The sequence below is a fragment of the Mus caroli genome, unplaced genomic scaffold (genome assembly GCF_978045245.1).
Source record: "Mus caroli unplaced genomic scaffold, Mus_caroli_1 scaffold_10, whole genome shotgun sequence".
In the NCBI taxonomy this organism is placed as follows: domain Eukaryota; kingdom Metazoa; phylum Chordata; class Mammalia; order Rodentia; family Muridae; genus Mus; species Mus caroli.
Genome location: NW_028227265.1, coordinates 119642645 through 119669264, shown reverse-complemented (window position 1 = coordinate 119669264; position 26620 = coordinate 119642645).

Genomic DNA, 26620 nt, shown 5'->3' with positions numbered 1-26620 from the left:
CTACTCACTTAACCCACTACCAAAATCCGTGCATCATGCTTTCTTCCTAGACCTGAGTGAACTAACTTGGCAGAACCAGGATCTTCTGTCTCTCCGAGTCCACTACATTCCAGCTTGATGACGTTCAAACTCAGCTGATGCAAGTCAGGAAGAGACTGAGAAAACTTAGTCCTCTCAGGGAGCTAGCTGCTCAATGGAATTCGGAAGAGATCTGAGGAAGTTGAATTTTTAACAAGTGTTCCTCGGCAAGTCTGGATATAAGCACTCCACCCATATGTCCACAGCAGAGAAAGCCCTGCTGAAAGCTCACTCGGTACAAGTCAGACACGGGACCGCACTGTAAATCCTCAGCAGGGTTAAGTCTCAGGGAGGAGAGGACCACTGCAGTGTGGCTTTGAGAACAGTGAGGTCATGCATCGTCCCTCTGTAGACCTTTTCATAGTGTGCACATATTGTATGCCACCTCTAACATTAGCAATCTATGGTACTCCATCTTTATAGAAATGACTTAGGACTTGCCAAACATTGTTCTAAGAACATGTGCACGTGCATACACACACACACACACACACACACACACACACATGAGTGCACACGACAAGGCATAGGGAGAGAAGGAGAAAGAGAGAACTATTCTATAACCTAGAGAAAACACAGGAAGGAAAAGCTCACCCACACAAGAAAACATCTGAACATAGGGAAATCTGCCTTCATCTCCCTAAGGAGAAGGAATTCTCTCCTGTGAGATTGCACTAGCCATAAAATTAGGTGCAAGCACCTTGGAAGAAGTCACACCTTTTAAAGGTCTGGTCTCCTTCCCTCAGAGTCCTCTTAGAATTTCTTATATCCAAGAGGCCACTATTTTATATCAAGTTTTGTTTTCTCTAAAATAATATCCACAAGTATTGTGATTACCTGATAGAGCTGATAACCTTCTAGGAGTTGTTTCAATGAAGATGAATGGTGTGACATCACAATAGCTAAAATTAGACTATATTTTTTTAACAAGAATCTCTGAAGACCACAGTAGAAGGCAACATGAATAGGTTGAAGGATTATTTCTGACAACCACAAGAAGACTACTGCCCTGACCCTCAGGGTTCTCTCAGATAGATAAAGAGGAAGACAGTGAACATGGTAACCCTGCCATGTGCTTAAACAAGCTAGCAGGGAAAGTATATGCAACTACCTCTTTAAGAAGAAGTTGGCCTAGTCGGCCATCAGTGGAAAGAGAGGCCCATTGGTCTTGCAAACTTTATATGCCCCAGTACAGGGGAACGGAACGCCAGGGCCAAGAAGTGGGAGTGGGTGGGTAGGGGATTGGGGGGGAGGGTATGGGGGACTTTTGGGATAGCATTGGAAATGTAAATGAAGAAAATACCTAATTAAAAAATTCTTTTAAAAAACCAATGGGGAAAAATAACACAATAAGTTATAATTTATATTTGTGAAATTGTAATACTTTGGCTTGCCAGAATTGACAGCTGTACTAATGGAAAGCCGATCGTTGCCTACAAAGAGATTTCCTAAGCATGCTGCACATTTATTCCATGGGAGAAAAAACAGAATCCGCAAGGTTACAGATGCAGTGTGAGAGTCACCAAGCACCAAGGAGTGTGCACTCATGCATTCATGCTTATTAGGAAACACTGCTCACTCCTGACACTGAATGGCAGAAAAGGGACCCGTGTTAACATGCTTTTATACAGTCCCAGGTTTGCAGTCTAAATGTTGAAGGAAAACTTAAAATAAGAACGTGCAAACATATCACACAGAACACACAGATGCCCAACCGGGGCGGCTTTGTTTCCTCCTCCTCCTTCATGGCCTCAGCTCACACATTATCTTTCCTCCCCATCTTTCTAGCTTACTTCAGAGAAAGGTAGTTACTCATTAACTCCTTTATGCAAAGTACAGTAAGCAGCTACCATCAGTCTCACTAGGGATAGTGGTAGAAAACATTCTGCGTGCACTATAAATGCAGTTGTAATTTTCCTATGAACAGCAGCCTTTTCATTGCACGACAGTGTAGTGATGAGGATATGGGGGTATGTTCTTGTCCTGTTAAATATATGTGCATGTATACATTTGTGCATATGTGTGTGTGTAAGTAAACATGTGTGTATTGTGAGTGTGCATATTTGTATGTATGTGTGAGGTGGAGTTATGTATACCAGTGCAGGTGTTTGTATGTGAATATCTGTGTATGCATGAATGGGCATGATTGTTTGTATGCCAAAACATGTTCATGTATGTGTATGTGCTTGCAGATTTGTAAATTTATGGAAGTAGGAGCATGTTTCTGTATACTTGTGTTTGTATCTGAGGGTGTCTGAGTTCATGTGTAAGTGTGCATGTATGTGTGTGTACAAGTGTGCATGTATGCATGTGTGGCTGTGGACCTATCCTAAATATTCTATGTATAATTCTAAGACATTGATAGTGAAGACCCACCTGTCTGTTTCCCTCATGACAGCACTTCACAGTTCTGAGACAGGCCCCTGACCATCATTCAGCATGCTGCTGTAATTGTGGCAGTTCTTAGATTTCCTGGGTAGTTAACATCAGGTTAACGAGACCTGGCCTGTAGAAATGTCCACCTTGGTGGTGTCATAAACAGACTGTGTTTTTCTTATTCACCTGTCTTTTAGTTTTCTTACTTGTTGTAGGCTCCTCTTACATATCCCATCTTACTGTATTTCAGGAATGAATAGAGTAATGGATCACATCCATACAGACTGAGTGAAGCTGGTGTGTGCAAAGACACACCAGAGGTCCCTTTTCTCATACAAATATCTTCAAAACACACATGGGTATCTACTCTTCCACCAACAAGATGGCCTCTGCCCGTGAAGATGATTTTACTTGCAAGTAAGAGAACATCTTCTCAAAGTGAATTTGAATAAAGCTAAAGAAACATATTTATTATCAAAAGTCCAGGACAGACAATACTGACTTCCTCCAAATCTATACTCATCGCAAACGATGCTGTAAAATCCAACAACAGAGATCTTTGAAGCTCTAGAAATTAGTGACTGAGCACGGGATATGAAGTAATTGAATTGACATGTTTAAGAAAATGGGTAATAAGGAAGACTTGTTAAATGAACCGAGCGAGGGTTAAATGGCACTAAATGGGTTTCTATCAGCAGGTTGCTGTGTTACACGAGCATGTGGACAATGCTGATGGTATTGGTTTGTCAGTGCCTGACAGGAACCACCTAAGAGGAAAGATTCATTTTCACTCAGAAGTCACCGTCCACCTTTGCCTACATCCATCGTCTTGTGTTTGAGGTGAGGCATACCTATGGCAGAGTGGCTGTGATGAAGCAGAGTGCCTCAGCCCATGTAGGCAGGAAAGGGAGACAGAGGCAGGAGGAGCTGAGGGAGGACTGGATAGCCTTAGCGCACGCTCCCAGTGAGCTACTTCCACCTCCTGCTGTCCACCATTTTCCAATTATATCAGCATACTATGAATCCACTGAGGACTTAATCAGTCCGATGGTGTGATCAAGGCTCTCTGGAGCCAAATCTCTTCTCAAAGAATGATGAGTTGGCAGCCACACACCTGATACATGAGCCTATGGGGACACAATCAATGCTAACGTTAACTGACCGATACTCACCAGAGAGTACCTCTGATCTCTGCGCTCACCTGGCCTGTGGGCACTTGTCTCTTGCCCTACGCCAGTCTAAGCTTGAGCGGTGAATTAGAGTGAACTGAGCCTAGAGGCAATCGAACCAATGCTGTGAAGTTAGATGGCACAAGTCGTGCTCTAGTCCCAAACTTCCTTTGGCAGACTTCCAGGAATGACACGGCAGGCTTTGTACGTGGTGGAGAAGAACATTAAGTAGGCAGTGCTGAGCATTAGCCTCGGGGAGAAGGACATTCCCGTGTTCCCAGCACATCTGAGTGTCATTTCTTCTTGTTTGCATTTTCTTATTTCTTATTTTGTCATTTCTTCTTATTTTTCTCTACTCTTAGAGCAGGATGGAGGCTTTGGCTTCTCCGTCTGTGTGAGTTTCCCAGAAATTAGATATCTAATTGTTTCAAATAGCAGGCTAAAAATGGAGTGGTCTCTGTGGTCCGGTAAATCAGTCTCAAGTAAGACATGACATGTACACCTTATGCACATAGAGACAGAGATACAAGGTGGGGGCCCTGCACAGTGTGATGCCTGAGTTTTCCCTACTAGATTTCTAGTGGTGGTCCCCAATCTGTGTCATCTCTGTCTCTATGTGCATAAGGTGTTGTATCAGTCAGGGTTCTTTAGAGTCACAGTCTGTAGTCCAACTCCCCAGCAATAGTCAGCAGCAGCTCTGAATGGAAGTCCAAGGATCTAGCAATTGCTCAGTCACACAAAGCAAGCAGGCAAAGAAGAGTGAGTCTTCCTTCTTCCAATATCCTCATGTAGGCCTCCAGCAGAAGGTATGGCCCAGAATAAGGGTGTGTACCACCACTCCTGGATCTAGGACTTGCTTGTCCCAGGTTGACCTTGAACTCAGAGATCTCCTCCTTGCCTCAGTCTCTAGAAACTAAAGGCATGTTCTACCTCACCTGAGCCTAAGCTTTTCATGGCCATTATGCCTCAAGATCTCCATGTGTCTTACAGCCTCAAAATCTGGATCACAGGTAAGCCTTCCAATTCTGGATTGTAGTTCATTCCAGATATAGTCAAGTTGACAACCAGGAATAGCCACTACAGATGTGCTTACATATTCATCCATTTTTGAATGACCCTGATTTAGGCCATGACTACCTGGAGACTAACCTCAATAAACATTGTGAATGAGTACAAAAAGTCCCATTCTTACCTGATCTCAGGTCAACCTCTCAATTCAAAACCCTGGGTGTTTTGGCTCAAAGAACTCAATCAATCAAGGAAAGGTAATTGCTATTGGTTACATTAGATTAGTATGACAGTGTCTTTCTGTTGTTTTTCACTTGGCTCCATCTCTGCTTGTTGGCTCTGTTCTCAGATTGACTCCCAGCAACTGTAGAAGCCCAAGCTCATCATTCACTTTAGTCCCAACATCCCCAGAGAGAGCTTCACTGTGTTCAATTGTCTCTGACATGATTAAAAGTCCAGCTCTAAAACTTACTCTGGGAGAAGGAATGAGACACTTGTGTTTGCTGTACCTGCCTCAAAGTCCTAAGCGGACTGTAAATGTCTGGTTTGCACAGACCAAATTGTAGGGAACAAAAGTAGATGTAGGGTTTCAAACGTAAGTGCCTTCCTGCTCCACTGCCTCTGGACTTTATCCACAAAAGGATGTTAGGGAGACAATCAGTGGTGGCACTGGAATGATCATCGGTTGCAGCTCATGGGGACAGTTTTGATGGCATGGTGGGAGGGATGCACTGGAGCACATCATAGCTAAGGATATCTGTAGGACAGAGGTCTAGGAATACACTACAGACACCAGAGATTCTACTCCCTGGAATGTGGTTCTGAATTGACCTGATTATTGATGTTTGTTCTTCTCCCAGCAAGCTCTCTGGTTCCTCCAGGGTTCTGAAAAAGCCTTTATGTCCTTATGTAGCAGAGTTCCTGCCCCAGAACTGTTCTCAGCTAAAGTGAAATTCCTTGCTATGGGACAACCCAGTCAAGGAGTGGTTTCCATGAGGGAATAAAACTCACACCCAATCCCATGTCAGTCTCAGTGAGAGGATCTCTGGAGACATGCACAGGTCAAGAAACTTCTGAGATGACGTCTAAGTATGACATGATGTGTAAACAGAACAAAATCCAGTTTCTTGGCCTTCTGACTCTCTTTATTCCTCTCCTTACACTGTTGTAAGGGTGGAATACTTCTCAATAAACCAACACAGGCACATGCACACTTAGAATGGATAATAAGGTAACAAGAGAGACCCTAGGAGAAGAAGGGCTACTGCTGAGAAGCAGAGAAGGGTTCCGGCACTACTATTGAGAAGCACTTCACGAATCTAAAATACTTGATGAAGATAAAAGTGAAGGATCTATGTATGAAGAATTTTTCCGAGATCTCCAAGTATTTGACGGGGAGTAGAGGCTACAGAGACTGTGGACATGGGAAGCTGGAACTCAGTGCACTGAAGAAAGTCAAGGACCAAAATTCCAAACACTATAGAAGTCAGAGTCCTCCAGGGCAGGGCGTGGAGAAATCCCATCTCCTGCATCTATGAGGCGATAAGACTCCCTTCTGTGCAGAAATCTCAACTACCAAAAGAGAGCTCTCCACAGAAGACCCAGTCTTTAAGTCTACCAGACCTGCCTCTCTCATGTCAGCAGCCCGTCAGTAAGGACTGAGACTCTCAGATGCTCACACCTTGGAAGAGGATGTTGGAATACGGAAACAAAGCCTGGCACGGTCCAAAACTACAACTGAGGGGGTGGGAAATGAACCCTGTACCAGAACATATGAACAAGTAGGAGTACTACCCTGGGTCACATGGAAAAGATGCTGACATGCCATAGAGACCGCTCTCTGAAGCAGGGAAGAAATGGGCTTTGCTCTCAACTGACCAAAAAGAACAAACATGGTAGACAAGGGAGAAAAGGCCACAAATCTCAATGACAGGCACACCAGGGGATGAGAAAACCAGTCCAGAGCCCAAAGTCTGCAAGTATTTGTGTGGCATGGCACAGAATTGTGAAAAGATTATTAAAAGTGTCCATCAAATTTTCAAGTATGTGCAACTTCAACCCAGAATTCTAAGATTCAACCTTTAAAATTATGTCATTATATCTGATAAAACAAACAAACAAACAAACAAACTTGGAAACAGCGACTAAGACAGGTGTGCTTGCTAGTTCTCAAGGTTAACTTGACACAGTTAAAGTCACCTGGAAAGAGGATGCCAGTTGAGGAATCCTGTAGCGAACATTACGAGAGTGCTTATCCTACAGTCAATCTGACCTGTGGTCTTACATTCCATGCAACAGCTTAGGCTGCGGCCAATTGCCAAGCATCTTAGTTGATGCTCTGGAGTAATCCTGACATTCGGCAGATTTAAATTAGCAATAATCTGGTGGAAAAAAAGATTACACCCAGTGTCAGCATCATTTTCCTCCTTTCATATACTTGAGACTATATTGAATATGAAGCTTTTCTAAAATAACCTACTGTGTAGTTGTGCTGAGCCAACCTCCCATGCCTTGTTCTCTGTGTGAGTATGTACCTTCTGCTCTTCTTGAGCTCTGAAGGCTTGGTTAATAATATTCTCCCCACTTACTACCTCATGTACTCTGAAATCAGGAAATCTGGTTTACTGGTCAGTATACGATGGACGGTCTCACGTTTAAGTGCTGAGGCTGGGGGAGCTTTTACTTAATTCTGTTCAACTCAGAGCACAAATCATCCCTGTTAAAATGCAAAGCTCATCAAAAATTCTTCTCACGATCCAAGATATTCCAAGATATTCATACTCACACAAGCTCAAAACTCTATAGCTCATCTGAGCACACACCCTGCCTCATCTGAGCACACACCCTGCCTCATCTGAGAACACACCCTGCCTCATCTGAGCACACACCCTGCCTCATCTGAGCACACACCCTGCCTCATCTGAGCACACACCCTCCCTCATCTGAGCACACACCCTCCCTCATCTGAGCACACACCCTGCCCCATCTGAGCACACTCCCTGCCTTTCCTGATTTTGGTCAGGATGATTTTTAATGTTTCTAACTTCTCTCAAAAACAAACAAACAAACAAACAAACAAACAAGAACAAACAAAAAACACTCTGTGGGTATATTGATAACAATGTAGCCTCAGAGGAAGAGAAGGCTGGAGATATGAACAGACTAGCTTCCTCCCCAAACAGACCATAGTCCTTCCCATAAGATATGAACTTTGGTTTGGTAAGTTTTTGATATTTATTTGTTATCAGTTAAATACCTGTGGAGGGATGTGAGGGGAAAGCATAGTCTATAGATCATATATAGAATGCTCTGTTTCTCAATAAGTTGTTAGAAAAAATGATTGAAGAAAGAAAGAAAGAAAGAAAGAAAGAAAGAAAGAAAGAAAGAAAGAAAGAAAGAAAGAAGGAAGGAAGGAAGGAAGGAAGGAAGGAAGGAAGGAAGGAAGGAAGGAAGGAAGGGAAAGAAGGAAGGAAGGAAGGAAGGAAGGAAGGAAGGAAGGAAGGAAGGAAGGAAGGGAAAGGAAAGAAGGAAGGAAGGAAGGAAGGAAGGAAGGAAGGAAGGAAGGAAGGAAGGAAGGAAGGAAGGGAACCATGTATTACGACATGATAGAAATGTTGGCAAATACAAGACGCAGGGGTGGTTACAATACAGAGGCAAGTGAACCTGGTCTGGGTGAAAATATTAAAGAAGGAAAACATACAGAAAAGCAGAAGTAAACATGGGCAATCCAGCTGCAGTGAGGTTAGGTTGGAGGATGCATCGACTATGGGCAGAAATCGAAATGAAAAGCTCCCTGATAACTGTGAGGGCTGCAGGGGCAGGGGTGGGGGGCTCCCTGATAACTGTGAGGGCTGTGGGTGCCGGGGTGGGAGTGGAACAAGAACAAGGGAGAATGAAAGTGCACAGATGGCCAAATGATAAAAATTAGAAGTCCTGGAGTCTCAGGTCACAACATGTTGGACAGAGAAACAACATTGGGGAGATAATTATGGAGACCTTCACCACCTCGCAAGGAAATAGGTAAGATTAATATCCCTCAAAATTTCCAGTACATGCAACTTCAGCCCAGAGTTCTAATTCTAGAATTCTATCTTTAAAAGAAAAAAAAATGTCATTATATGTTGTGGGTTGCCCTGGGGCTGTTTGTATTCTGATGTTAATTCTGTTTCCTTAAGAGGGGTTGCCCCAACCAGGAGTGGATCACATACTCAGGTGATTTCATGTGAACCTTCTCCCCATTTTAACTGGTCAAATAAAGGCTAGAGTCTGTGATTGGATAGTAGAAGGGAAAGGTGGGGCTGGAGGTTTTAGAGAGTGAGGGAAGAGAGGAAGAAGATGAAGGAAGAGAAGGTAGAAGGAAGATGGAGCAGAGCCACATGACCCAGAGAAGACACAAATAGCAAAGGGTCTCATAGCTGGGAAATAGAGTAGTGTAGCAGTAAATCTGCCAATCTAGGCGTGCACCTTATAAATATTGTAAGTAGTTGTGTGGGTTTTTGTCCCATGGGCTTATTGGAGTTGGAGATTTACTGCAACAGCTTTATCTGATCAGAACTTGGAAGCAGTGACTAGAACAGTGTGCTCCTTAGTTCTCAAGGTTAAGGTGACACAAGGGAGACTTACCTGGAACAGGAACATCCATTGAGGAATTCTATACAGAAATTAGATGGAGAAATATAGTGTCACGTGCCCATAGTGCCTGCGCTGTAAGACAATGGGAATGAGAAGTGTCTGCAGGGGCGTCTTCCCTGGTTTTCCCTGCTCTGGTGCGTGCCCCCATACCTGTGTGCACACAGGCACACAGATTGGACTCAGGAGGATTTTTATAAGGCATGAAGTTGAGAAGGGGACCTGTTTGTTTGTGGTAGGTCCAGAAGGAATTTGAAGGAGGGAGTAAAACATAGTTTAGTTAAAATACATTGTGTACATCTATAAAATGTTTGGCATGAGGAATTTTCGAAATATATTCAAGTCAACAGAGAAGCAAAATTAGATAAAAATCATGGGACCACATTAGGAAAAAAAATCAAGTCTAAAAGCAATTATTTAGATTTCTAGTACACTATGCACATGCTGCTTAAACTAATACAAAGTGAGAAAAAAACATAATGCATAGAAAAGCCAAAAAAAAAAAAAAAAAAACAAGGAACACAATGATCTTAATTTAAAAACCAAGGTCAAGATTCAATTATCTAACCAATGAATAATATTGCTACTGGCAGCAAGGTATCCATCCAGAAATTAAGAAGACTGTGTCCCTACGGGTACTGGAGATACTAAGAAAACAGAAGATGTTACAAAGAAGAACACGTTGATAGATCTGAGGAAATGTAAAGATTCCTTTAAACTGGAAGTGAAACATTGACACACAGTCAGAGACTTGTTACCAAAATCTAACCCACAGGCTCAGTCTTCACGTTTCTATGTGTCTGTGCATCTGAGTGTTGCCTATGTCTGTGAATGTCCAAGGACAACTTAAAGGAGTCACTCTTCTCCCTTTGCCTTGTGGACCCCAGAGATAGAACTCAATTATCCAGGCTCAGTGACAAGTACGTCTACCCCCTGTAGCATCTTGCTAGTTGTGAATCCATAACTTTTAAATTTTCAATTAAGACAATTCTAGATCCGGGGCTGGAGGGATGGCTTAGCAATTAAGAGCACTGTTGCTCTTTGAGGACCCATGTTTGGTTTCCAGCATACACAAAATGACTCACAACTGTCCATACCTCCAGTTCCAGGGAATCTGATCACTTCTGCACACACACACACATACACACACACACACACACACACACACACACACACACACACACACACTCAGGCAAACACTCATATGCATCAAATTAAAATAAAAATTTATTTTTAAAAGAAAATGATAGAGCCAGGCAATTTCAGGAGTGAATTCTTTCAAGTATTTAGGGAATGAGTCACACTGAATTTTCCAGAGAAAAGTTAAAAAAAAAAAAAGACAAATTTCTGCTTATTTTATAGAGGCAACACAATCTTACTACAGATACCTACTATGAATATTACAGGCAACAATTGTGAAGTGCTTCAGTAAGTCTCACATATAAAGATGCAGACAAAATCTATGTGAGTTTTTAGAAAATGCACTGCTGCTATATTTTTATATAATCATGACCAACGTAGGATTTAGCATTACTTCAGGAATACAAAACCATTTATAATATGTAACAAAGTGGATAAAAATCTTTGTCATGTTTTGATTCCCACATGCAAATTACACACACACACACACACACACACACACACACAATCTGGTTGGCTCTAGTAAAAGGTAGAACCTAAAGAGGAAATAATCATGATGATGCCAGGGAGAAACCATGAGGCCAGAGGTCAGCCCCGACTAGCAGTTACCTGGATTAAACAGGCCCAGGTGTGACTGTCAACCAAGCATAGTGCTGTCATCAACAGTGGTTGACACAGAATCTGGCCTAAGTCGTGAGCTGTGAGGTGAGCAGGAGAGAGGCTAGATTGGGAGTCCCTTGAGATCCTTCTTGAGTGGAAGGAGGGGAGGAATCCCAGGCTTGGCGACTGCAGACCGGCATCATATCAGATGCACTACTGCATCTCCCATCTCTGCCTCGGCTTTCATCATCACTGAGAGATGATACAAAGAGGCAGATGTCCTGAGAGGAATGTTAGTCCATTCCCACCTGAACTGGAAGCAGGCACACAGGGAGCCACAGTGACACTGGGTTTCATAGACAAGAGATGTTGATGGAACACTTGCCGGTGTGAGATCTCATCAGCACAGGAGACAGCTTTCTGAGCAGAACACCAATGGGTCGGACACTAAGGTCAAAAATTAATATTATGAAACTAAACTTCTTATGAAACTAAAAAGCTTCTGTAAGTCAAAGGACATCTTATGAATGAACTTATGAAAGTAAAAAGCTTCTGTAAGTCAAAGGACATCAGCATTAGGACAAAAGGACAACCTACAGATTGGGAAAAGATCTTCAGTGACTCTTAATCTGACAGAGGGCTGGTAACTAAAATAAATATAGGAAGAACTCAGCATGTTAGACACCAACAATCCAAATGATCCAATTCTAAAAATGGGACACAGAGCCAAACAGAGAATTCACAACAGAGGAATCTCGAACAGGGAGTGGGGAGGGGTGTGGATCCTGAAGTGTCGACCTCCTGTAACCAGGCAAGACTCCAAATGGAAGGATAAGGACAGCAACCCACCCACAAAACTTTCAACCTAAAATGTGTCCTGCCTCCAAGATGTATAGGGACCAAGATAGAGCACAGACAGAGGTAATGGCAAACCAGTGACTACCCCAAATTGAGACCCATTGCACAGGCAAGAACCAATCCCTGACACTATTAGTGATGCTTTGTTACGCTTACAATAGGAAACTAGCACAGTTGTCCTTTGAGACACTTCCACCCAGCAGCCAGTGGAAAGAGATGCAGAGACTCACACCCAAACATTAGATGGAGTTCAGGGAGTCTTATGGAAGAGTTGGGGAAAAGATTGAAAGCCCCAAAGAGGATAGGGACTCCACAGGAAACCTACAGAGTCAACTAACCTGGACCCTTCCGGGCTCCCAGAGATGGAATCACCAACCAGATTATAAGCATGGGCAGGACCTAGGCCCCTGCACATATGTAGCAGATGTGCAGCTTGGTCTTCATGTGGGTCCTCCAACTGGAGTGGGGGCTGTCACTGAGCCTGTTGCCTACCTGTAGATCCTGTTCCACTAACTGAGTCACCTTGCCCGGCCTCAGTGGGAGAGGATGCACCTAGCTGTGCAGTGACTGGATATGCGGGGGTGGGGGTGATGTTGGGAGTGGGGGTGTTAGTGGGAGGAGTGACACCCAGAGAAGGGCCTCACCTTCTCAGAAGAAAAGGGGAAGGTGGAACAGGGGAATGGTTTGCCTATGGTGGTAGTGGGAGGAGAGGAAGGGCTGATGTTGGGTTGTAAAGTGAATAAATAAATAATTTTTAAAAAAGAAACAAAGAAAGAAAGAAAAGGGACTCACTATATCATCTGGGACATTCAATTCAGTGTGTTCCCGTGGCTGACACTTGTAAACCAAACTCCACTGAATATTATTCTGGGCCAAAATAAACTATACTTCTCACCAAAATGTTACCTGATTTCTAAAAATTAAGTATTTGTGCAGGGAAGACAGCTCAGTGCATATGAGCACCTACGGTACATGCACAGGGGCTAAGGTCAAAATCCCAGCAAATATTTATAAAAATAAGCCAGGGTGTGTTTGTGTGCTACTGCAACGCCAGTACTAGGAAGCCAAATGGGGGTAGGAGGACCACTGAATTCTGCTGGTCACCATCCTAGCTCCAGACTCAGTCACACTGAATTCTGCTGGTCACCATCCTAGCTCCAGACCCAGTCACACTGAATTCTGCTGGTCACCATCCTAGCTCCAGACTCAGTCACACTGAATTCTGCTGGTCACCATCCTAGCTCCAGACTCAGTCAGAGACTATCTCAGGGCAGACTTGGAACAAGACAGCTGATTTCCTCCTCTGGTTTCCACACAGAAATATGAGGGTATGAATAACCATGTGCAAGACATGCCCCGCACACATATGCACACACACGCGCGTGCGCACGCACATGCACATGTACACGCGCACACACACACACACGCACACACACACACAGAGGAAGAGAGTACTCACTTTTGACATACCGTCTCTAACCTATCCCTGACCCTTCCCATATTCTTTTTGTGATTTAGACGAAACTTTTCCATCCTGCTCGGGAAGGCTTCGACTATATCTAGAGAGCCTGAGTGTTTTCTAAAGATCATACCACAGAGCTCTCTAATAGCAAATGTCCTCTTTACCAGATGCCTATGTCTAAGCCTCTGTTCTTCCTGAGCCGGCTTCTCCTATGTCTACTCATTTCTTCATAAGGATAAAGCTGGCTCATGACACGCGGTGTTGTCTTTGTAGGGTGCTTTGTTATTACACAGATCTGGCACTTGCTTGATTTTTAACATTTCATCACCTTCTCCGCCATGTTCTTTATGTAAAGTGAGGAAAGGGTGGGACTCTGAGAGAAAACTCCAGCACCTTTAACAGGCTGAGTGTCTGCAGAGCCTCACTCTGAAATCCCACCGCTTAGCTGCCAAATTCTCCCCCTTGGCCTTCAAACACTCGTTGCCTTCACAAGACACATCAGACAGAACAATTGCCCTTAAAAATATGCCTGCATTTCATCCTAATGCTGAGATCCTGTCATTCTCCTGGACAATATAGTAAGAGGAAAGTAGACAGAAATTCTTTAATGTCTCCTGACCTAACCTGCTAGTGTGCTGTTTCCATTTAGCTCCATGAGGGAGCGCTCTCCGAGGCGTCAGACTGTGAAAGGGGCTTTTGGAAGCAATGAGGTCTGAGAACCTGGGAAATGTAGAACACAATATACAACAGCAGCACATAATCTAATATTAGATAATCATAGCTTTTGATAATATATAATAACCAGGTTTTAGATGCCTACAAATGTGCCCCAGACTCCGAAGTAGTCATAGCAATCTAGTCTATCAGAGTGTCTCAGAAAACTGAATTTATTATTCAAACCAGGTTTTCCCGAGCTCATTTTAGAAGCAGGCTTTCCTGTCTCAGGTGAATTTCCTAACAAGAGAAACCTGGATGCTGTCTAGTCCTCTTCTCAAGCAGTATGCCTCATTCTTATTAGACACTCAGTGCTTGTACTTCCTAAGCGCAGGGTAGATAGTTAAATGTGCTTGTTTAATTGGGGACAAATAGTTCTCTGAGGTTCCTCTGTTAATTCTTCCCTGGAAACTCTGAGCGACTCTACTTCAAACTCCAAACCATTTGGCTGATCTGCTTCATTGTAAACTGTTGACTCCCTACCTGGGGCTACGTTTATGTACAGGTTTTTTTCAGTGAAACAGTAGATTCATAGCCTCTCCCTAATGTAGACATGGCTGAAGGTATCTAGTGCACAGCATACAGCCTTTATATGCCTCAAAACACTACATTTTCAGGCTTTCTTAAACATCGATCTATAAACTTTAGCCAGAAATGCTGGACATCGAGATTTTGTGTGAAGGTTGGGTGGTAGGATTGTAAGACACAAAAGTGGAAAATAGCCACAGCAAAATAGCAGTTCCTTGTTACACTAGGTCAGGTGCACGTATGAAGCACAACACTTGTGAGAGCACGGAAAATATTCTGTGCAAGATCAAGCCAGGCAAAATCAGAATGGTGTAAGGAAGTGGCCATGAAGTACCACCCTTAGCTGGAAGCTATTGGCAATGGACGGCCGCTGGGGAAGGGGGTTAGAATCAGCTTTATTTAAGGATTCAGCCCCCGACAAGTTACCCATGACCCAATAGGTGGCCCCTACACCCACTTATATATAGGCAAAATTAAACAGATTCAATGAGTTATTTTTTACACGTTTTAATTAATGAACTTATTCTTTTATTTACTTACGTTGCATCCCGTTCACTGCCCCCCTTCCAGTCACCCCCTCCTACATTTCTTCCCCCATTCACTCTCCCCTTCTCCTCTAAGAGGGTGCCCTCCCCCTTGGGTATCTTCTTGCTCTGGAACATCAAGTCTCTGTGGGGCTAGGGACATCCTCTTCCACTGAGGCCAAGACAAGGCAGCCCAGCTAGAAGAACATATCCCACATACAGGCAACAGCTTTAGGGATAGCCCCTTCTCCAGTTGTTCAGGACACACATGAAAACCAAGCTGCACACCTGCTACATATGTGTGGGGAAGCCTAGGTCCAGTCCATGTATGCTCTTTGGTTGGTGGTTCAGTCTCTGAGAGCCCCAAGGGTCCATGTTAGTTGATTCTGTTGGTCTTCCTGTGGAGTTCCATCCCCTTGGGGGCCCACAATCCTTCCACCTATTTCTCTATAAGAGTTGCCAAGCTTGTCCACTGTCTGTCTGTGGGTTTCTGCATCTGTCTGAGTCAGCTGCTGGGTGGATCCTCTCAGAGGACAGCCACATTAGACTCCTGTCTGCAAGCATGACAGAGTATCATCAATGTTGCAATGACTTAGGTATTAAAAGAGAACTCATGAAACTGGGAGGAAATCACAGTTGAGGGGAAGGGGATCGCCTGGGAGAATTTTAAAAAGAAAAGAAAGCAGAAGAATCACATCACGCACACCATTCTGCACGGTGCGCATGGCTTCTTTCTCTGTGGTTCAGGTGAACACCAGAGGCAGGCAGCCGTAGTTCCATGAAAGGTTTGTTCCGGATTCAATATTTTACTTTCATTGAAAAAACAACCATTTACAATATTCATGAGGAAATTTCTTATCATTGGCCCAATACTGCTTAATTTCTGTTTTGTTTTGTTTTTGTTTTTCTTGTATTCCTTTGTACTCATTCATGCAGTGAGCAGCATCTCACTATTCAGCTAGGGAAAGGGAATTTTCAAAGATAAGGGTGGATCAATGGGTGAGACATAAAATATACCCAACTCTGCAATGCCTGCAAGGTGGAACCCCTTTAGCCATGTCTCAAGAGAATGGGTAGAGATTTTAAAGAACATGTGTCCCATCAGAATAGAATATTTAGTTAACTATTAAGTTGGATATGATAAGAATTCTGCTACCACACAGTTGAAATTATACACTGAAGGTTTTATCTTCCCCAGCATCCAATAACTTGGAAGCACACACGTGGGCCGTGATTCATGGCTAAGACAGAAAATGTTCTGAGAGGAACTGGCAGCCATCAGCACCTGGGCCTCCAGATATACTTTTAGTGAAACATCTGCTCTGGTGCAGGGCTCTGCGTCACGGAGAAGCCTGCAACTAAGGTGTTCCATACTTAGCTTTTAATGACAAGTCTATAAATGCATCACTGTCCTGTCTGTGCATACACACACACACACACACACACACACACACACACACACATGCATACTTGTTTAAGGGGAATTTTTACATTAGCCTTGGTAATGTGGAAGCATGGTATGCTTGGTAATTTGATGTCAACTTGACACAGGCTAGAGTTATCTGAAAGGAAGGAACCTCACTTGAACCATAAGGATCTTATGGGTCCTCCATAACCAGTTATGGGCATTTTCTTAGTGATTGATTTGGAAGGCCCAGCCCATTGTGGATGGGGCCATTCTTGGGGCAATAGTCCTGGGTTCTATAAGAAAGCGGGTTAGGCAAGCCGCAATGATCCAGCCAGTAAGCAGGATCCCTCCAGAGCCTCTGCAACAGCTTCCCCGTGGCTTTCATATTTTAAAGCAATTCTTTGTAATATGTATAATTCCACCCTTCATCAAGGATGAAGATAAAACTCCATAAATATGAGAAGATAATTTCTACCATCTAAGTCACCGGTCTACATGGGTCCTTTGCTGTGAGGCAGCCCCAATAAGCAAACACAGTATACAATTAAGATAATGGCGATTTAAAAGACAGAAATGGGAAAAAAAGGAAAACAGGCAGAAACGTCGGACTTTGTGTTTTCTTAGGAACCAGCCTGCAGAGCAGCCCTCATTCTGGTCAGTGAAATACAGATTAGAAGCTGAGGACTGACACTCAGGAGAAACTTCCCAATGGTCTATAGCAGCAGAAAAGCCGCCCAAACAGATGGTGTGGAACCATGGTCTCCACTTGTGAAAGCGTGTACACTTTTAATTTACACCTCTTAAAAACGTGAGGTGAGCACACACTTAAATATTAGGTCTAAACATGGAGCTCCCTACAGGCAGCCGTCACAAGAACTGAGACACCTAGGACCATGGAGAGACAAAGGTCCGTGAGACAGTGCAGGAGACAATGGTGGTACGAGGGGAACCTGCTCGGTTGGCTTCATTACTGTTGAGAGCTTGATTAGGAAAGGCACCACTAAGAAGACAGAACTGCAAACCAAATGAAGCCCTCTTGCAAATGCCCTCCACCCCCTGAGCCTCATTTCCTGCTGGCACTCTTGACTTCTTTCTTGGAGTCACTAGAGCGTCTTATGTCTCAATACAGTTTCCACATTTCTTCCACGTTCACCGCTCTTTGAACCTTTATCCTTCCTGGGTGCAAGCCAGCGGCACCCTCAAGCCGCGCGTGCGCACCACAGTGCACTCTCCGTTTACATCACCTTACTTGTCCTTCCTGGGTGTCTACAGTCCGATCTACCTGTGCTTCGCTGCAGCTTGGCCCGTGTCACAGTAACACTGTAGTGACATTTTTCTTTTCATTACATTTCCATTTTTAAAGTTAACTTTTTATAAACTTCACAGAAAATGGAGTTCTATGAGTATGCTGATTTTTATCTCAAATTTACGCTTTAAGCGCGTTCTTTAAAAGGTCTAATGTATTCCTTTATTGAAAAGAGACTCACAGGGAAGAGAAACAAAGCAACCTCTGTCCTCCAGGCTCACTGCTTTTTTTTTTTTCCTGTGTGTGCAGAGAAGGCAGAGTCATCGATTAGACCCAGTGCACTGAGCCCGACGCTGAGAGCTTATTCCATATTAGCATTTGCCTTATAGATTTTCATTTCTGACTAGAAATATCGCTTCAACTCCATTCACCATGGCAACACAACAGCTGAAGATTCTTACAGCTTGCTTAGTGGAGAAAAATACTTGAAAATATCCTTTGATGCTAAAATTGGCTTTGTTTTCCCAGCGCCCTGTGAAGTCACTGAAGGAGGATAACAAAGTACACTTCGGATGGACTTGTTCACCGGGAACAGGACAAACACCAGAGCGAAGGAAGAGAGAGGAAAGAGAGGGAAGAAGTAAAAGACAGACAGAAGAGAGGGTGCAAGGCTGCGGCACCCTCAATGCTGCGCGTGTGCACCACAGGCCACTCTCCGTTCACATCACCCCACTTGGTGTCTGCATGAACTGGAGTTTGGCTTTTCTGAGGTCAGAAGTCATGGCTCATCCATCTACAGCCCCAATGTTCTTTCTATATGCGGACTGGGAAAAATAAGGTTTTTATTGAATAACCAAAAGAATAAGACAAGAGAGTTATATCCGCGGTTCAGAGCACGCATTGCTCTTGCAGGTAACCCGAGTTTGACTCCTAGCATCCACTCACAGTTAGGAAGCTCGCAACTGCCTGTGACTTCAGTTCTGGGGGGGATCTGATGCCCCTTGCCTCTGGGGACATTACACTCCCATGTTCATATCCCCACACAAAGACACATCAATTCTTAAGTAAAAATGATAAAATGAATATTTAAAAAAACAATAAAGTGTAGAAAGAAATAAAAATTAACGTTACAGATTTTTGGTTTTTGGTTTTTTGGTTTTTTGAGACAGGGTTTCTCTGTGTAGCCCCAGCTGTCCTGGAACTCACTCTGTAGACCAGGCTCGCCTCAAACTCAGAAATCCACCTGCCTCTGCCTCCCGAGTGCTGGGATTAAAGGTGTGTGTCATCTTGTAATATAATGAAATGTAGGTATACAATTTTGTTCATTCTCCTATTTTTTTTTAGCTTGAGGACAATTTTATTAGTGTTTAAAAGAGAAGCACAAAGGAAACCAAACGTCAAATCATAGCAGCTGTCCGGAGTAGAAGAGAGAAGGGAGAAGTCACATCGTTTAAATGCAGTTGACACAGAGCTCAGTCACCTGGCAGACAAGCAGCTACATAATAAGGAAGGACACCTACCATGCCAGACAGAAAACAGACTTAGACCCTGTGCAGCATCAGAAAGAAAGAAACAGAAAGGGGGAAAATATGGTTCAGGAAGGGGGCCTGACCTAACTGAACCCTGTAGGGGTTTGTAGGGCTGTGCCAGGGAACTGCTGTTCTGTGAAGGAAAAACCCATTGTCTCATTAAGGGAAAGGCTCCCCCAATCTCTTTAGCATAGCTTCTGGTTAATATACCTTTCTAAGGGGCTGTCCCTTGGCTGGAGAATTAACCTGCAGAACCATGTTGACTCTTAGTGAACCAGACAAGGCATGTGCTCACCCAGAGACCCCATCCTCTTGGCTTGGAGGTAGCAGCTTTCCCCTGAATGGCCTTTTATGCTGCTCTAACATCTGGTTCCTAAACAACAGCACTTCTTAGAAGACTGGGTACAGAACAGCTCTAGAACAGCATGTGCCCAGACAGTTAACCTGCAATTGAATTTAAGTAAGCACATTTAGAAAAAGTAAATGTATTACTGTGACAAGTCAGGCCAAGGGTCATAGAACCACTTTAAAAATGTTTGTTTGAGTTTTCCTCACAGCTAGTCCCTATTAATGTATGTATACATCTGAGATCTGACAATATGTCACAGAGGGGAAAGTGACCGTTGGATGGTTTTACTTAAGGATCAGGGGTCTCTTAGAGAATCGAGTTTTCATTCTGGTGATTTTGATGATAATACCCTTCTTAGCTTATACTGGTCAGCAAAAGTTTCCATTGAACAGAAAAATAACAGACTATTATCTAATGTTTGAAAATCAGCTTTCGGGGAGAAAAATTCAGCAACCCTATGGTTGTAATAGATGCCAACTCCTTGGTGTAAATATCTCCACGATGACATCAGGATTGTGACACACTGTGAGTGACAGTGGAACGGATAGGCGCACACTAATCCCTCTTCAGCTAGTTCTCTGCCCCACCAATGTGTCAGGTCTCAGTCGTACGATGATACCGGAGAGAGCAGAATCATAACCAGTCAATGACCCATCGAAGGTGACCTACTTTGTCTTACTTTAATAGACTTCATCATGACTTTGTATAACTTAATTTTTCATGGAGGATTATGTTTATGAAATTTTCACAGATGGCAGTGAAAGATGGGTGTGCTGCCAGATTATCTTGCCTGGCATCCCGGGCCAAGCAGGTTTGCACAGTCCTCTTCTCTCAAGAATGGAGGCACAGATGCAGAACAGCCGCTGTGCTGCCCTCAAGAAACAGGCATAGATGCATCCCATGACCTCACATCCTTCTGACATTTTATGGGCACGTGACTCATGTTGGGCGGGGCTTAACACGTGAAGAAATCCGGATCTCCCTGGAAGTGGAGAACAGACAGCATGAATGGGCAGTCGCTGGGCAGAAGCTGCTGACATCCGTGGCGTGTCTCTGGTGCATAAGTATAATTTGTAAGTCGGTCTGGAAAGCCTACAGTTCTCAGTATTTGCCGCCCCTTTGGTGTCTGGGCTTCTGAGCTAAATAGCTGACCTTCACACACACACACACACACACACACACACACACACACACACGCGCGCGTTTGGCTTCCTTCTGTACTTGGCAAGCTCCGCCCACCTGATCACTCTGAGTCAGTTTGCTTTATGGCTTACTTAAGCAGCTGTGCTTTGTGTTTTGATCCCATGTGGGCATGGTTTTCTTTCAATAGATGGCTTAAAATAATTGGTGTCTGGATGTGATAAAAGCGGCTGTTCTTGGATTTGCGTTTATGTTTTATGTTAGTCTTCTTTCTGTTTGGGTTGTTTCTTAAAATTATTTTTAACACATTGTCTGTGTTGTTTGTGTGTGTTGGTACATTTTTTTTTCTTCTGATTGCTTAAGAGGCCTAAAAATTCTGGCCACATTTACAACCACAACTCTATGCTGTGTAGATATTCTTCCGTTTGCTGTCCACGGGTTGTAACGATAAACTTTGTAAGTCAAGGTGAATGTCAGACATATCTTGGCAATAAAAGTAAAATTAATAAATGATGGTGGTGAGTGGTAACTGTCCAGATGTGAAGGTGACCTGCTCTATGTTACTCCTTTCCAGATTATTCAAACAAACAACACTGCATGTGGTCTTCAAGATATTTCCCAATTCTGTTCTCACATTTGATGAGGCTAGACCTTAGAGAGAAGCCTCACTGAACTTTGACCCAGTTCAAATGACTTTAACTCGGGTGTGATGGGCGCAGTCTGTCTCTGCTAACACTGGACAAGAAACACAATATTTCCCTCAAACCATAGCTTCTTCTTTTTCCTCCCTAGCACTTTTTGTTTTAAATTTGCATTCGTGTCTGCGTATGTGTGACTGTGTATAGGGAGGGTCTCTGACTGAACTTTAAGCTGTTTGGGAGTTCTTTGGTGATGTGGTGGTTTTGTTTTGGCTACACTGACTGACCAACAAGACCCTAAGATTTGACTGCGTCTGTTTGTCTCCCTCTGTTCCCAGGAACTGGGCTTACAGGCTGGAGACACCATGATCACCTTCCTCTTGGGTTCCAGGAATCTGAACTCAGTTCTTAGTGTTTGCAGATGTTTTAACCTCCAAGGCAACCCCAGTACATTACATCCCTTACCTATAGTAAACAAAATTTGCACAGCCCACTTCTCTTTCTTGCCACACTTTGAATTCCTTCAAGGTTATTTGATTGCCATCTGCATCCCACTGCAATTCCATTTTGCAAAACCATTAAAACCCGAAGAGAATGGAGAGGACCACCACAGCAGACAGCAGGGTAGGCACCGTGCGGCTCTATCCAGACACAGTGCGTGTACAAGCTTTACAAGGCACGATATCAGAACTTGTGGCATAATGTGAGATGAAAAATTACATATTTTTCCTTAGAAATGTTTCTCTCAATGAAAAATTTATTCATTTACAAAAATCATTGATTCATTAACTATACATTGAATGTCAAATGAATGCTTAGGGCTGTGTCATAATTATGAATATGACAGAGGCTTTAGAATATTCTTTTTTTTTTTTTTAAGAAAAAAAGCCTTTACTCTGTAGCTATGGATGTCCAGAAACTTACCAGGAGTCCCTGACTGGCTGGTAAACCATGTTGTTCTTCCTCAGCTTCCCAAGAACAGATGTTAAAGGCAAACACCACTACAGTCAGCTAATATTTAAATTTTCTAATCTTTAAAGTAACCCATATGCTTACAGAAAACGGGGGAGGGGAAGGACCAATCAGAAGAAACAAAGCAGACTAGAGTGGTAGCAGTCACTCCAAAGGCTATGCTTAAAGGGGTCCAGTCCACCTAGGTGGAAGGGCCCAGCAGTAGAAACACGAGGCAGCTGGTCCTGTTGTGTGCAGTCAGGAAGTAGAGAGAGATGTAAATGCTGGTGTGCAGCTCCCTGTCTCCTCCCTGTTCTGCCTGGGATGGCAGTCCACAGGACGGTGCTGCCCACACCCAGGGTGGGCCTTCTCTCCTCAGTCAGCCTCTCAGGAGTCACAGACACCCAGACTTCTCCAGTGACACCAGGGTTTCTACAGTGATTCTAAAGCCCATCAGTCGGCAATCAGAATTAACCATGGCAGCTAGTAACGTAACATCCAACTACAGAGAGAGGGTTAGAAATACAGGTGTATGTAACTCAGTGTGCTATCAGACTGTGACAGAGTGTAGAAAACAGACACAAGAGTGTTTCACAGTGACTATATTTACATGGAGTTTTTTGAGATTTTTTCTTTTTTGGTAATGTGCTGTTTTTCAAGTTAAGAAAATGAATTTTAATTAAAGAGAAATGTTAGAAGTGTCCAGCAACCTCACATTATTTTCTGTCCTATGTTCTCTTCCCCCTGGTTCCGTTCTAAGTCTTGAGATGACACTGAACACTGTCCTTGGTTATTTCTTCCATGGGATCCACACCCCTTCTGCTGTGCACTTGTGTGCTTCTGTATGTACACCACTGGCATTTCTTACATGTTTCTTCTTCTTGGTTTACATCACTTCACATTTCTTGCATGTTTCTTGTACTTGGTTTACACCACTTTGTTTCTTTATTGCCCTCTCCTCTCTACATCTGGAGACCTTTGGACCGCCCAAGGGAGACATGGAGATAGGGATTTTTATCGTGTAAAAGTACTGACAAAGGAAACAAGACAGCTTGAAAGTGACATTCTCTCTTGAAACAGCATAAACATCGCTTTGTTTAATAAGTAAAGATCAATTTGTATGTGGGAGGGGTGCAGAAGATTGTTCCCTTACTGGGGCTCCTTGGGTTCTGAGTACCCTTTTGTCCTAGAGGCAGACTGTCTCCAGAAAGTTATGTATGAACACCAATGTCCAAAGTTTCGGGATCCATTTTGAGCCCTGTGTACAGCATCAGTTCAGACTGTCAGACTCCATCCAGTCTGCACGGTGATTGAAGGCACACATTTTTCACGATTATGAACCAAGTTAAAAGGTAAGAGATCAGAGTTTCAATGGAGCAATCACATAACATCTTTTTCTCCATGTCACCAACTCTTTTCAGTGAGAAGTCAAGAAGTCAAAGTTCTTGAAGGGTGGTGCGATACTTACTTTTCTGTTGATGTGAAGAGACACTATGACCAAAATGACTTATAAAAGAAAGCATTTGATTGGAGGCTTGCTTATAGTTTCAGAGGGCTATGACTAATGATGTAAGCCACTTTCCATTCATGGCTGAAATGTTGATGGGCCCAATCTTGCACCTGTCTGGTGCAGCTAATCACTGCTGCTGTTAAGATCATGAGTGCAATGGCTCTCACGTTCTTTCCTAACCCTTCTTCAAGGATGATCCTTGACCCTTGAAGTGGTAGATGTTCCGTTCAGAACTGAATACTCAGCGGTGGCTTCTTCCTGGCATCTTAACCAGTTCCGAGTACCTGCAACAACCAGTGCCCATTGCTTGTGTGACCAAAGCTGCACTAATTTATAGATATGAATATAAATATTTAAGAGGAAGTTTGATAGATACAACACATCCATTTAGCAAAACCATAGCAGTAGCTTTCCCTATAGGGCCTATGACCTTCTGTGTCTCGGACTTTACATGGCAACACTAAGCCTCAAATACAATCAGAAAGCAGTTGGTTATTCCTGTAACACTTGTACCATTGTTGCAACAATAGACACAGCTTGGCTAGCAGTTCATTTGTGTAGCAAACAGGATCCATACATAAGACTGTTGATGCCTTTTCTACTCCAGTGGTTTTCATAGACCATTCCATTACCATGGAAACCAACCAGCAGGGAGGACATTCCCTGCTAAAGTCCAGTTTGATTTCTGTGTATCTTGAAATTAGTGCACAAGGTGCCTTTAGCAATAAGGTCTTGCCATGTAGCTCTGCTGGGCAACCTAACCGATTGACCAAATATGAGCCATGGTTATCACATGCCAGGAAATTCCTGGTTTCTTGTTCTCCTTGCTGTGAAGTTTTTCAATCCAGGAGCACCCTCTTCTGTACTTTACAACAAATTAATATCCACATTATTGATATAATTCATTTTAAATGCTAACCCTAGTTAAAAAAAAAAAGAATATCAACTTTAGAAGCAGTTAGCAAGCAATCTCTGACAGCTCATAAAAAATCAGAAAAGATGATAATAGGGTAGCTGGTATTCTTTCTGTTTAAAATACTATTTTTCAATAATAAATGTGATAACTCACTGTAGAACATTTTTAGGAGAGTATGAAGAAAATAATCATTTTTATTGCTAGCAGAAAAAAGTAAATTTTGCCATTTAGCATTTCTACTTCTAGTTTTGCCTATCATACATATGTGTGTGTGTATGTGTGTGTGTGTCTGTGTGTGTGTGTCTGTGTGTGTATGAATGTGTGTGTATGTGGGTCTATATGTGTATGTATATCTATAGAGAGAGACATATAGAGGGATATATAGACAAACATATACGTAGATAAACATAGATATCTTGATTGGTAGACGATAGATGGATAAATAGATAAAAAGATAAATAGGTAGATGATAGATAGATAGATGATAGATAGATAGATAGATAGATAGATAGATGATAGAGATGATAGATGGATATAGAATATTAGAAGATGAAGTACTAAATGGTAAACACTATTTTTACTAGTAAGAATGAAAAATGACTATTTTCTCCATACTCTCCTAAAAATTTTATACAATGAGTAGTGATCACATTTGTTATTTTGTTATTTGTGTATGTGTATGTGTGTGTGTGTGTGTAAACAAGTGCACTGTATGCACTTCCGCATGGCATTTAAGAACAAGTTGGGCCATACAGCCATCCATTCTCAGTGCTGTCCCTCAATGATACAGCCGAGTGTGCTTTGCGAGGCTGGCCTGATTAGTGTCCATGTTAATGTGAGAGCTGCTTCTTCTGGCTTGTTCAGCTTGCTTTCTTATACAGCCCAGTACTACCAACCTAGGGATGGCACCAGCACAATGGGCTGGGCTCTCCCACCTTGATCACTAATTGAGAAAATGCCTTCCAGCTGGATCTCATGGAGGCACTTCCTCAAGGGAGGCTCCTTTCTCTGTGATAACTCCAGCTTGCGTCAAGTTGACACACAAAACCAGCCAGTGCAATGCCCTTCACAGGAAACACGGGTTATTAAATGAAAATCACACTACAGAGAGTAATTTACCTCCCTGTGAGTTATTGGCCAGAGAGGCCCCAGTGGACTTTAAAATTGACACAGGCCATTGCCTTTGGCTAACAACCCTAAATACATGGTAAGAGCCTAGTGCTGTAGGCACACACATTTTGGCTACAGGACATAAAGAAATCAAACCCAAGCTGACCAGGAAACATCCATCCTTCTGGCTAGCTTTCATAGTCTCAGAAGGTGCTGTGCAGGCCTCTGGCAGACACATCACATCAGCAGTCTTACCAAGTGCTGGGCCCTGCATGCTGCAACACTGAGCTGTCAGACAAGATGTGCCTACTGCCCAAGAGTGTCATAACTATTATGGGATAGCAACTGCTTTCTGGTGGGATTTGGGACCTGCTTCACAGGAGATAATGCCACACATGTTAGTGTAATCCTGGTCAATCCTGTGGCTTGGAAGGACATAGACTGAGAGTTCAGCTGTCAGTGGACATTGATGTTAACCCCACCACCACCACCAAGGCTCTGGGAACAACAGAGAAGACCAGACAGAAAGAGTGTGAGTGCCAGAGGATGGGGAAGAGCGGTGTGAGGTCTTCTGGTCATGATGTGCCTATCACAGTCAGTGACCCCACCAGCAGCGATGGCTATCTGCACACTATCAAGGCAAGATGGTCTCTGGGTCTCACTCCCTCCTGACACGCTATTGGCAGTGATTAGATTAGAAAGGAGAATCGTTCTTTTTTTGTGCATGTGGTTTCCCT